The following is a 13,731-nucleotide window of genomic DNA, read 5'->3' as shown; positions in this document are numbered from 1 at the left end:
CATTGAATGAACCTCACCACTGGTATTATCCATAAGGCTGGAAGGTTTCTGTTAGACTTTAAACAATAGCAACAATCAATGGAATAGTCATTCATTGAATGAACTAATTAACTGAGCAATTACTAAGGACTACAGATATTGTAGCACCTCAGCAAGAGCCATGAAGAAACACACTCTGGCAAATTAAAGATGCTTCATCACCAAGTTGACCTCCATTTATTTTCACATGTGACAGTTAATATTAATGCAACAATAGCAGTATATGAAGATATGCTGCCAAGGCATTAGTTCATATGTCCCGATAACAGAGACAATTGTGAATCAGGAAGGCTTCAGAATTCTGAAGAATATGTGCCCATGAAGGTGACAGCTCTTTTAGTACTCTTGTCTCTGATAACTGACTGCTGAAATAATGTCCATAGTCTGGAATGACTTAGATTTTTCTATAACCACTTTTTGGACTCAAATCTCTCTGCCTATCTGTTGTGAGAAGCAGCACTTATACTGGCAAATATTCTCATTATCCTAGTTGCTAACTTTCAGAGTCTTATTCAGAAATTACCTGCCAACCACTGACTGTTTAATGTCCTCAATCAGTCTGTCTTGGGGCTGTTGCTAATGCTTGAATCTTAGGATCAAATCTACCGCTAAAGGGTCAACCTGGCGCTAAATGTCACACCCAGGGGCCTTCCAGTCCACGTACTGTTGTACGTTAGTGGAGCCCACTGCTCCTCTTACCATTTACAAAGGTCACCAGTGTGATAAGGGGAAAGAATGCGGGACCCTGGAAACCAGAGAAGGTAAGCATATGACAGAAGAAATGATTATCTATACCAAGTGCTGCTCATCAGTAGGGGAAGAAGCGACTGGTGACAACAGGACTTGGCAGTGTGAAATCAGCAGGGGCCCTGACAAGAGCTCTTTCAATGTAGTGGTGAGAGCGAAAGCCTGACTGCTGGCCCGTGAAGACAAGAGAATGAGAGGCAAGGCGGCAGCAGCCGTTCAGAAAGAAGCACAACTCTTTTGAGGCGGAGGAGAGCAAGGGATTGGGAGGTAGCCCACAAAAAGATATTGGGTAAAAAAGTGGTTTTTTAATAATGCTTTTGCGTTCATAAATTCTTTGAAAGGAACAGATTGGTACTAAGTTATGCCCCCAGATAGGTTCTGGTCAAAATGACTTTTGAAGAAACAAGAACTCAGAGGTGGAGGGGCGCCAATCAGGGAAGTATTTATAATCTGAAAATGTAGCCAGCCTTGTATCTTTTGTCCCTCTATCCCTCGCTTAAGTGTGGTTTCCTCTGAAGAAGTATCTGTCTTCCAAGATGAGAAGCCTTTTCTTTTCATCTTCAATGTCTGCAGGACATATAGGAAACATTTCATTTCTCCACCTCATCTGTACTCTATTTCAACCGAGAGATCCACTGTTACTTGCTTTATACATTTGGCTTCATGTCAAATTTCCTTTCCAAATGGGCTTTGCTGCCCCAAACAAGTGAGAAAAACCCTTAAAATTTTTAGTGTTGAGTTAAAGTCTGAGAGAGCTTACATTTCTAATTCATTCCTGGGATTATGAATATTTAGTTCTTAATTATAAGCTGCTTAGCTTTTCATTTCCCATTTTCAATGGGACATGAGGTGAATCAATTTTGTTATATGTAGGGATATGGGCCAGGCAGTTTAGGATAAGTATAAAGCAGGTGAAGTAAGCATGAACAGCATGGCCCAGAACCACAAATGCACTCAGAAGTCCCTAGCTTGAAGATATAGTGGCAGGTAGATCTACACCCGTCACACATTAGTGTAAGAAACATCACATCACTTTATTTTCTGACATATGCTCCCACTCAAAAACACTGATAAGTACTATACAGGGCCTCCCTGGTGGCACAAGGGTTAAAGACAGCACTATCAAGCTATTGCCAGCCACTGCTGCACGAGTTCGAGTTCGATCCCTGGCCTGCCAGAGAGCTGACTCACGGCACAGCAGACCTCTTCTGCCTCACCAGCTGCTCCCCCCAGGAGTGTGTTTCATACATCTGTCTGTTCTGCTCCCTACTCTGTCTCTGGTAAATCCTCTCACCCCTTCACTCCTCTGTCATACACCCCAGTTCTTGTATGCATAAGTAATTCTTTAAAAAAAAAAATGCAGGCATGTTATACATGGGACTTTGAATTACTCTAGATGGCACAAGAACTCAAAAGAGGATTTACTGGGCACCTGGAAGAAGCGAGAAAGGAACTCTATTTTCACTTCCTCAGAGAACAGTGATGGGCTCATGGGTCTCACCTGTAGGGTTTATGCTAAAAGAACTCTCCACTGTATCTAGGCCAAGTCAGAGCACAGGAACAGAGCCACTGACTTTGATTTCCTGGCTGCCCTGCAGCCATTTCTACCTGAGATTTTGCTCTAGTTACTTCATCTCTAGGTTGGTGGTGCCCATCTGAATGCAAAGAAAAGGTAAAACCACTACCTGCAAGTCTCTAGTTCTAAGTCACTCGGCTATCGTATACCATGTTTTACTTAGTGAGAAAACCTCTCCATCAAAAATGTCAAAAGGGAGTCCCTCCCTGGTGGTACAGTGGGTTAAAGCACTGCACTGCAGGCTAGCCACCGCCACTTCAGTAGGAGTTCAATCCCCACCTGAGGTGACCCACATGGCATGGCAGACCTCCCCTGACCCACCCGCTGCTCTCCTCAGCAGTGTACTTCCTGGATCTGCCTATTCTGTCTCTGGTGAATCCTCTCACTGCCCCTGCACCTCTGGCCTGTACCCCAGTTCTGTATGCCTAAATAAATCTTTAAAAATGTCAAAAGGAAGTACAAACACCTCCCTAATGTAATGCCTTGCAGTCCAACTCCTCCTCGACTAACTTTGTCCTCTGAAACAAAGCGATCTTTGAGTCAATGGAAACTGCCATCTGGCCTTCAGCTTAAATTCCTTAAAATCAAAGTGACATAAACTTATTGCCTATCTAACAGCATGATAGAAAATCTTTCATACTAAAGGAAAATCAGTCATTGTAAAATTGTCAAAAAATCATAAGCAGGAAACAAAAACACATTTGTAATTGGTAGCACTCTACTAGAAAGTAGAGTTTAGAAAGCAGTTGTCATACTGCAACTCACAGTATGACATAGTTAAACAAAACCCTGGCTCAGTGGCTTTTAAATCTAATTAGAGGAGAAAGTCAAGAAAAGCAGAGTGCAAAACAGAAAGTCAAGCTGAATGACCAAGGACTACCGAAAATAGACTGCCAAGGAGAATCTGAAGAAACATTTTTGGAAAGAATTTTATCCATTCAATATTTCAGAAAGAGAGGTTATCAAGGAAAGAGTAGAACTGAGGAGAGGGAAAAATCAACTTCCAAGCAGAGAATGAGTGGTGAGAAATATATTCCAGTCTATTACTCTAGTTTTAGTGTCTAAAAATCCCCAAATTAGACTCTAAGCAATTTTGTCAAAAAATGATGGGAAATAAAATGTACAGAGGACTCCTTCAAATTCTAGAAATTGCATGTTTATATTATACCCTCTTGACAAAGCAGGCAGGGATTTCTAAATTAAGAGGTAATTACTCAATTTCTTTTTGAATGTTTGTTTCTTTCTCAATTTGCTAAAATAAACATTTTACTTTCTAAAAAAATAATTAGCATTTAATCATAATTTAAAACATTGAGAATTTTCTCTGAACAAATGGTCATTGGCAATTATTCATCATGAATCACAAAATTATATGATATATGTAATATCTGTTAAATTTCAAATAACTAAGATTTTTATAAAAGATATATGTGCATGTCATTATAAGAAAAATAAAGGAGACATATGATTTGAAAAGTAAATAATAATATCTTGTATGCAAAGGATAACCTCTAAAAAGCTATCCATGTTAACATTTTTCCAGACCTTCATTAAATATGTAATAGTCACAACAGAAAGTCTTAGGAGAATGATTAATAAGGAAAAAGTAATTTAAGAGCTAGCCAATGGTATTTTTATAATTTGTTAGGTTATACATTTTAGACTAATTTTATTTTATAAATTATAGTTCATGGATTTTATTTTCAGTATCAACCACATTTTTTTTTAATTCCAGTTTCTTTTATTTTGTCCATTTTATACATGGACAATCTAAAGCTAGAATAAATAGTTTGATTTTATAACCCTATGGAGACTTAAGACAGAAACAGAAATAATATATACATTAAGGATATGACATTTCTTATCAATTCTCTATTTTTCTAACTTATAGTATCCAAGGCATTACCAGTCATCTTTGCTGCTTTGGGCAAGTTATTTAACCTTTCCTGAGCTTCATTTTCTGAATCTTTCTTACCTGCTTTGCAACTGTCTGACCATATGGATTGCAATGGCTAGAGAGTTGCTGACACTCAATCAGGTAGGTTTGTTTAAGTAGATTAGTTAATGTTTACTTAGGTTGTGTAGTGTGCAATTTGCTTCTGAAAGATGGCTGTCACAAAGTACAGAAAAATACCTTAGGTCTAAAGCGTTTACCTGCAGATAACTAAAGAGTCACATCCCCAACTTTGCGGCTATAGTACCAACTATTTGCACCTAAAAGGTGGGGTCATTGAATTCGCTGTAATAACATAACTAGAAAAGAATGTGGTCTAAGGAGATCAATCAACAGAGGAACCCGAACAATATCTAGGGATAGATTTCCTAACTTTACTTTGGCTCATAGACCAAAAAGGAAGTCAATTACTCCAAGAGAGTTGACTTTACTGCTAAATTGCTTTCGTCCTGTCAAATGATTTCCATACTGGGGGAAACACAAAGCTCCCAGAATTCTCTCTCCCATGCCTTTTCCACTTTGCTATTAGTGCATGCCTTTCACAGCACAGCCACAAAAAAAATCTCTCCTAGGATTCCTGGTTACTAGGATTGTATATAACAAAGCCACACAGACTAAACCTAACATGGAAAAAAAAAAATCAACCTTGCCTAAAACTAAATATAAGCACAATTTAATTAACTTGCATTCCAGAGTCATAGCTGCCAACTTGCAGAGACTAGATTGGGCACGTGGCCCCAAAGGGCTCAGGAGGGTGGGGGGAAGACCTGCAACTTTTTTCAAGTCTTCACAGGATTCACATTTCACTTGTTCTTTTATACCAGCAAAGAGAAACAAGCTATAGTGATCCAATCACGGGTACAGAATAAATCAGGGCAAGAAGAAAGGTTGAGAGGCTAAAGTTTCAGGAAAAATCTAAAGGAACTGGAAATGCATGGCAAGCAGTCTGGCATTGAGACCAGTCCCAGACAAAGAGGGGTAGTCTACTTCATCCCTCAATTGAGGAAAAGACATTTGCAAGGTAAATGAAGTCATTAGGCCTTTTCACCACCCTCTGGGCCACTAACCTTTATGATACCCCCTGAGGTCTTGCAATCCTCCCAGGATGGATAGATGCCTGGGGCCAAAGGGTGTAGGTGTGAGGCACAGGTGACCATGTTTACGAACACCTGAGCCCAACTGCACAGCCATGTGCATGTGTCAACGTGCACACCGGTGCCTGGAGTTGAGGGATAAGAGGAGGGCCATTCAGAGAAGGCCAGGAGACAAGGCAACTGAGAACACTGGAGAAACCTAGGGAGGGGCCAAAGAAAGAGTGCCAAGATTCATGGGGGACAGGGAGGCTCAGTTGACTGCCTCCCACTCCCAAGCCTCCCCAGAGGCCAGCTTCCCTGCCTGGTATGTCTCCCTGAGCGCACTAAAGGCCTGTAAAGTCTATGAAGGGTTTCAGGATGCTCATTCTGTCTGCCCAAATCCAGAATGAGCCATCCCTATGCATGCATGCGCAAGGCATTGTTGCAGACAGTAGAGAATCAAAACTATGTTCCTCTCACTAGAAACTCACCATACCATAATTTGCAGTGTTCTAAGCTCATCTATGCATTAACCTAATATGCTTGAATTAAACCTGGGATATTTTTGACATGAGGGTCAGTCAATGGTGGATGGATTGAGGAGTTTACAGGAAGACTGAGCTCAGCATAAGGGTGATAAAGCTGAAAAAAGGCCATTTTCTTTCTTTGCCAGAAGGTGAAGGAATATGCAGTTGCCATGCAGGAGCACAAGATGGCAGCCATACTCAGCACATAGATCCTGTGAGGGAAGCGCTCAGCCTGGAGCTCTCGCCAGGTGAGCTCACATGAAAACTCACTGAGTTCCAGCTGGAAGACTTTTCTAAAGAGCATCCTTTGCTTGTGTCTATTACTGGTTAAATTAAACATCACGAAATCACACTGTCAATTATTACTACAGAGAAATCAAAAGTTCCTCACAACTGATGTTTTGCTCACAATTTCTGCACTATTAGCATCCTTCTTTATTTACTGGAGTTCCTTTTTTTGCAATTTTCTTCAATCACTTGTTTTCCCCCTTACATTCATGTATCTTTAGCTATACCGATGCATTAAATATAGGAGGCAGTCAAATTAGGGAGTTTGTCTTCATAAACTCTATCGGTGTCACAGAGTAATCTTAAGGGTAGTGATTTTTGTCTGTTTATTTCCTACTAGCACCATAGAAGTTCCCAAAGTGGAGGGCATTCGGTGTAGCTAAGTAGACTGTATTCAACTTGGTATCTTTATAGAGCAGATATAAAATGTAGTGGCCAAAATGAAGAGACTTCTGGCCAAAACACACTAAACACATATGTCAGAGATGGGGAAACCAGTTAGCTTTCCTAATCATTGAACTGATTTTGACATGGCCACAGGGGATGACTAAAGACTGATTGTCTGATGTTTGCTACAGTAAGAAAGCTTCCCATATTGCTGAAATGGTCAAAATATAAAATGTATATTCTGATCTAGGCAGTCTCCAAACAAGAGATGCAGAATGACTGACAGGACAGACATGAAACATTTCTCAGGAGCACTTGTAATCAGAGAAAAAAAATCAGGGTCACAATGTGGGACCATCTGACCCCTGAGAATGACCCACATCAAAAAAAAAAAAAAAAAGAAAAAAAGCAAGTTTGGCAATGGTGTGGAGTAAAGGTAAAGGAACCTTCTTGCACTGGTGGTGGGAAATGTAGGCAGGTCCAGCCCCCATGGAGAAGAGTATGCAGATCTATTTTGAATATTTTAAAAATATTTTAATATTTTAAAAATAGATCTACCACAAATTCTAGGGCTTCTGTTCCTAGGCATCTACCCAAAGGAGGCGTGATCTATTTAATGGGATAGAGTACAAGGCTTCCCAAGGTGTCCTCCAGATTTAAGTTCCAGCAAAATGCCCAAGGGAAGGAATTCTCTTTTCAAGTCTGTACTTCTTTTAACCACCACCAGAGGGCGACCACATCGCAAACCTAAACACCGAGTCCTTCCAATCCAGATGTGACAGTATTTGAACACGGTAATTTGTTTTCAGTGTTTGTGTTAAAATAAAAAGCACATGCCTTGAAATTCGTTTTGCATTTTAAACATAGAATCCTCATATTTCATTGCATTATGGGCCACTAACAGGTACTTTGTGCTTCTCAGGATCGATGTTATATTTTCATAACTACCAATAACTTCAGAAACCCAATTTATTATTCAGCTGTTTTGTTTCAAGTGACTTTTAATACTTTTGAAGGATTGCAATTTGTAAATAATGTGATTTTTGTGGACTCCAAATTGATTTTTCAGCAGGTGATCTCATTACAAGATAATCTCATTACAAATGCCTGCTAGAATGTCTCACCATAGCACCCAGGCGGAAATGAAACTTCACAGCTGTAGGAAAGTTCTTCTGAAGTGTTAGTTTCCTAAGCTCCAAACTGCTCTGCTTTAAGAATTTTGAGTAAAACTGTTAGTTTTTCTAAAATTTGGCTTGATTCAAAGTACTCCTGGGAGGTCTCCCTGCCTAAATATTTCCCTGCTGAAATTCCTCAGTTTGAATTTTACTCATTTAACTTGAGCCAAAAGTCTTCAATTAAAAGGCATTTCCTGGGGATTCCTCATTTATTCAACCAGCCAAGAATTCCAGAGGCTGTCTGCAGAAGGTACAGGCTGGCTTGTTGGAAATCACAGTGAGATCTTAAAAGAGAGCTGAAAAAAAGCCCTCATCAGCCATCATTACTTCCCGAGAGAATGCATTGTTATTTACCTTCAAAATATTTTCAAAACATTTTTAATTAGTACAAAAACAGGAATGGGTGGCATCTAGGGAATGGCAACCCCCAGCAAAGACATATCTGGTAAAGGCCCTCAAGGACAACCGGAGCAGGGAAGCCCTAACCTTGCTAGAAGTTCCGCTCAGCATCAGACATCCATGACTTACCAGGGCAATGTCTTCAAGATTTATCCTCATTTTTCCTTTGCATACAGCCTCGGAGTGATCGCTTCATTATCAAGAAACGAAGTCATGGTTTGAAAAAAGTAACTCCCAGTAACACAGTGTGTCAGCAAGGCGCGGGGCAGGTTCTCCGTGGATCTTGGCAGCCAGGAAAAAGAGAGTCCTGGACCTTCCGTGGTCTTTTCAGGCTTTGAATGATCTCTCTACACCATTTGCAGTGAGGCAACCAGGCGCAGGACAGACATGAGGAGCAGGTGGCCAGGAGGCCTGCCAGCCTGCGACCCTTTATTCTTTGGGCTTTCTCTGGCAGCGTCTCATGGCTATACTCCGGCCCGCTCCGTCCTGTGTGACGCTGCCCTTATATGCTCAGTCTCTCCGCTCAGGTGCGCCCACTTACGCACGCCCGCACCATACTTCAGGTGTCCATCACCACGCATGCGCACCCCGGGCAAGCTCCCAAGTGCCTCCTGCATTCACAGCTGCAGGCGATAGCCCTGAAGATATAAAAGCCTGAGCCATTTTCATTCACCCTACACACAGCAAAATGCCAAAACCCAAGCAACTTGAGCCCAGACACCGTGCTCTTTTAATACAAATACTCAAGGGTTCTGTATTTATCTCCTATTAATGTCTTTAAGAAAATTATCATCAATTGGGTGACATAAAACAATGGGAATGTATTCTCTCACATTTCTGGAGGTCAGAAGTCCATGGTGGGTTTTCCTGGCCACTAGCAAGGTGCTGGTCAGGCTTTCCTTCTATAACTCTAAGGGAGAACCTGTTTCCTTGCCTTTTCCCTGTTCTGTGCTCCCTGTGCTGCCCCTCACTCCTGTCCTTTTCCTTTCCTTCATGATCAAGGACGCGACATAGCATCTCTCTGATCTTCTATCTGACATCCAATCTTTTCTCTGAAACTTCCCTCCTGCCCCGTACTTCCATTTTTCTTCATTGAGCTATAATTGGAATATAACATTACATTAATTCCAGGTTCCACCATTTATATAATTTGAAAGAATCACTACAATAAGTTTAGCTAACATCCATCACCATCATTCAATTTTTTTCCCTCCTGATAAGAATTTTTAAGTTCTACCACTTAGCAACTGTCTGAGACAATTTGTGTTTCTAATTGGAGTTTACATGCTCATGCAGCTATAGTACTTTATAAGTGGAAGTTAGTCCTTCTTGACCCCCTTCACCCATTTCACGCACGGAGACCCACCCCTGCCTCTGAGAACCACCATTGTGTGCTCTCTATCTATGAGCCCGATTTAGTGTTTAAATACCACTTTAAGGACTTTTGTTATTACACTGGGGCCACCCAGCTACTACAGAAGAATGTCCCTTTTTGAAGGCTGGGTGAATAGCATCCTTATTTCCATCTTCAACTTTAATTCCCATTGCCTTGCTTCTGCAGTTGGGGTCCCTTACAGTCCCTAGGCCTGTGAATGTGCTTGGGCTAGCAGTGAAATGCTCAGAACCCATGCCTCTCCCTCAAGCCAGCTGACATGTGTCAGGTTTCCACAGGTGACCACCTTCTACAACAGTAAGGCTCAAACACACAGTCTCTTACCCTGTCAAACCTCACATCCAAAACACAGCTTTCACAATGAAATCACTTAGACGGTGACAGCAGAGCAGTAAATCAAGCAGGGCCCTTCAGATCACAGAGCCCTGTGCCAAGCACAGGTCACCTGCCCGGGAAGCCAGCCCTCCCATCAGCCTTTTGAAAAAGGAAAAAGAAAGAAAGAAAAGGAAGGTGGGGAAGATGAGGATGCAAGCCTGCAACAAGCTCTTCTGGGAAGTTACATGGGCAGTGCCCCAGGACCCCACTGCTCCTCAAAACCTCAGCCTTGGATCACTGCATTCACCCTTCACCCACACCTCTGCTGCCACACCCACTGGACTCCATCCGGTTGGACCACTGTCTAGACATGCGCCCACCAGTGGGGTACGGTGCGGATGGCCAGCTGTTCAGCGTGATGTGCTCTCCACCTCTTCCATAGTCATAGAGTTTGAGAGTTCTCTGGTTGCCCAGCGAAAGATGGCATTTCTTAGCCCCTACCAGGATAGGTGTGGTGATGTTTCTAAAGTCTATAACTTAACAGGAGGAGATAATTCTCCTTTTCCTTTATGCGCTTAAAAGGGACTTAGTGCAAGCAAATGACCCTTCCACTAGCTGGTGCACAGACACAATACCAACAAGAACCATGGTCTAGGATTGATGAAACAAAAAGTGGATGGGACCTAAGTCTTCTGATGACTTTTTGCAACAAGATAATCAAAACTCACCTACGATCTATTGCTTAAAAGAAAAGTAAAATGTAATTTTCTTTAAGTCATGCATTTCGGGATCCACTTCATTCCAGCAGGTTAGTTTTTCTATAACTAATATAGAGGGTATAAATCTGGAGAGGTTTTATTCCCCCTTCCCATATGTCCATCAGGCCAATAGGAGAATGCAGTCAAGTCCATGATATGAAAATTAGGACTCCAGGAAGAAGGTAGGTCCACTACATCCCTGAAAAGATTTAGGGTATACATTCCCACAGAGACATTCATTTATCATGTCAGCCATGAGTCTGAATGGGCCTTGCTAAGCCAGGGCAGCCAAAAGATGTAATCACAGCTTTGCTTCTATGAGAAAAAACATTGCATGTTTGCAATATGTAATTTGCACATTTTTCTCTGAAATTCAGCCCATTTATTGGCTAAAGGCTGCTGTAATTCTGTATCTACCTCAACACATGCAAACCATTAAATGCAGAATTAGACACCAAGTGAACCTCCAATAAATTTCACCTTCCTTATTATTCATGACATTCTTAAATTAGCATGATAATATAGGCAGCAAAACACACGGCACTTATTTTGAGGAAATATACTGCAATAGTTTGGGGTGTCACTGGGAAACAACCCTCCCCACAGAGTTATGAGGGTAAGTTAACTAAACATTCCTAACCTCTTGGCTTCAACAAGTAATTGTAGCCCCCCCTTTTTTTTTTGAAAATTATTATATAAAATATTAGCTCAGAAAAATGTGTGAGGTTTTAAAATATCCCCTAAGTAGACAATTAGATGCGACTGGTTAGAGAATCAACATGGAAGGGAACTGCCTGTGCTTCAGAAAGAAGAAACTAAGAATTGAGTTCAGGAGAAAAACATGGAAGGAAGTGCACCAGATCCAGCTCTCCCCCACCCTCTGCCCCCACCCCCACTCCACCCCCATAAGCCTGGCAATTTGAGAAATATGTTTTCCATCTCTAATATCAACTTTACAATGGATACACAGTGGATCAGGGAAGACAGTTTTTTAAACTGAAGAAGAAAATAGACTATCTTTTGAGGAAGAAAAAAGAATAAAAGGAAAACAATAAAACTTTAAGCACTAGGGGATAAAAAGAGATAATGGAAAATTTTAAACCTTTAATTAGGTATGGAGACAATCCGGTAATAGATAAAACCAAGAAGTCAGACCTTTAATTACTTACTTATCTCTCAAGTACTGTTTTCAGAAGTGAACAATGAATTAGCAACAATGAAGAACAGAAAGTGAGATAAAGTAGGTGAAATCCAGGCATAGATTTATTCAATAATCTGGACTCCAGTACTTCCCTAGGCTCTGTACTTCTGAGGAAGAAAATATTCCACACAGCAAAACAGTAACATGACTGAAGTCTATTTGTGAAAGTTCTTAGTGTCTGACAAGATTTATTAAAATTCTGCAAAAGAGAACACTGGTCAGTACCGTCTAAAATTGAGTGTGATAATTTTTCACACTTCCTTGCAACTCCAAGATCTTTAGAAAGAGCAATAAAAATTTGTCAGTGCAGCTGGGAGTTTCCTGGGTGAAGTTGTCCCTATGTAAAGTTGCCCCAGACTGCTGTTCTCTCTGGGTCCTTGCCTTTTAGAATCAGTGGCTCTTCCCCATTACATTAAATCTCAGAAGGCACCAATGTAGAGATTTCTGTATCAAGAGCTCTGTCTCTCCCCATTTCCAACTTGTCATTAATTATAGAGTTCTGGAAAATTTATTTAAAAAGCAAATTTTTAGACTTGTTTCAAAAGTAAAGTGAGTGGACATAGAGACATCAGTGAAACGAATGAACTAAATAAAGCAAAAATAAACTTTCAGGCTCTAAGACCAAATTAGTGAGGCATACCATATTAGTGGTTACAATGAGGGAAGGGGGAAGAAGGTAAATGGAATTAAAGAGGTAATTGCACGGAAATGGATTTTTAGTGGTAAACTTATGTAGTAGATGCAGATGCCGACTGATATCAAAGCACACCTGAAATCTTATAATGTATTAATGCACCAATACTTCAATAAAATTGCATTAAAATAAAATAGAGGTGGCAAATAAAAAATATTTAGGTGGCACAATTAGATGACAATGTCTGGATAAGTGAGATGCTACCATACATTGAAATGATTGCATTAAAACAGAAGTAGCACATGAAGAAAAGCAGTGTTGCTACAGTGGAAAAAGCAAGGAGCTTTGCCATTAGCAAGGAGTTCAAATCCCAGTTCTGCCTCTTAACAGATGTGCACATACTTACATCTACTAATGCAAGGTGCTTTGAAATTAAAGGAGGTAAGGAAAAGGGCCTGCCTCCATATTGGCAGGTGTAGAGCTCTTTATAGGCAAGTTACACTTTACTATCACTGAATAGTGAAAATTAGGATGTCTCTAATATATTAAAAAAAGATTATCATAAAGCCAAAATTTAAACTGTAAGAAAAGAGTCATCTTTAAATTATTTGGAGTAGACGGAGTGTTGGGGAGGGTACTCCTATACTTTCACTTACAGGTGAAATGAAGTCCTAGTGGCAGGGACAATTTCCTGCTCCTAAGAACTGTGATAGGTTGGAATGGGTTTGCCAAGGCATATTGTTCAAATTCCCCCCAGGAAGCTTCATGAGAAGACTAAACTCTGCCTCTGTTTGGCTTGTGGTAACCTCTCCAAAGAGAACAGAAAGCAGTAGAAAACTTTTCAGCATCAGAACTGCATGGGAGTTATTCAAATTGTCATTTGATATACCCAATTAAGCCAAATGTAGTACTCTGTCTTCCCTAATGTTTATGTTGCTCCCTCAGAGTAAATTGGCTACTTAGAAGCTCATCTACCCTGGAGACCCGTAGAGTAACCCAGTGACATACGATGAGGATGAGGTCCATTGCCGTGTGCCAACTTGCTCCCAACATCTGTTCAGTTTTTACATTGACTATTCAGAGCATGCAATGATTAGCACAAGCAACTTTGACTTTCCAACATTTGACTTATCCTTGGATTTTCACATACCCAAACTTTTGTGTAACTGCATGATTTTTGAAGAACAAAGGCACAGAGTAAAGCTATGTCAATGAATAAGCGAGTTCAAACTAGGAAAGTCTTCCTATATAACTTTTGCAATTCA

The 13,731-nt window shown here is 40.7% G+C and overlaps 1 protein-coding gene across 1 annotated transcript in view; it reads right to left on the bottom strand.

Moving 5' to 3' along the window:
* CORIN (corin, serine peptidase) overlaps window positions 1-13,731 on the bottom strand; it is a 126,681-nt gene that overhangs the window by 69,576 nt on the left and 43,374 nt on the right. The window lies entirely within an intron of this gene.

This window comes from Condylura cristata, unplaced genomic scaffold, assembly GCF_000260355.1.
Source record: "Condylura cristata isolate star-nosed mole 26May11 unplaced genomic scaffold, ConCri1.0 scaffold00012, whole genome shotgun sequence".
Classification (NCBI taxonomy): Eukaryota; Metazoa; Chordata; class Mammalia; order Eulipotyphla; family Talpidae; genus Condylura; species Condylura cristata.
Note: the sequence above shows the minus strand (reverse complement) of the source record. Positions and strands in the feature narration are given on the sequence as shown.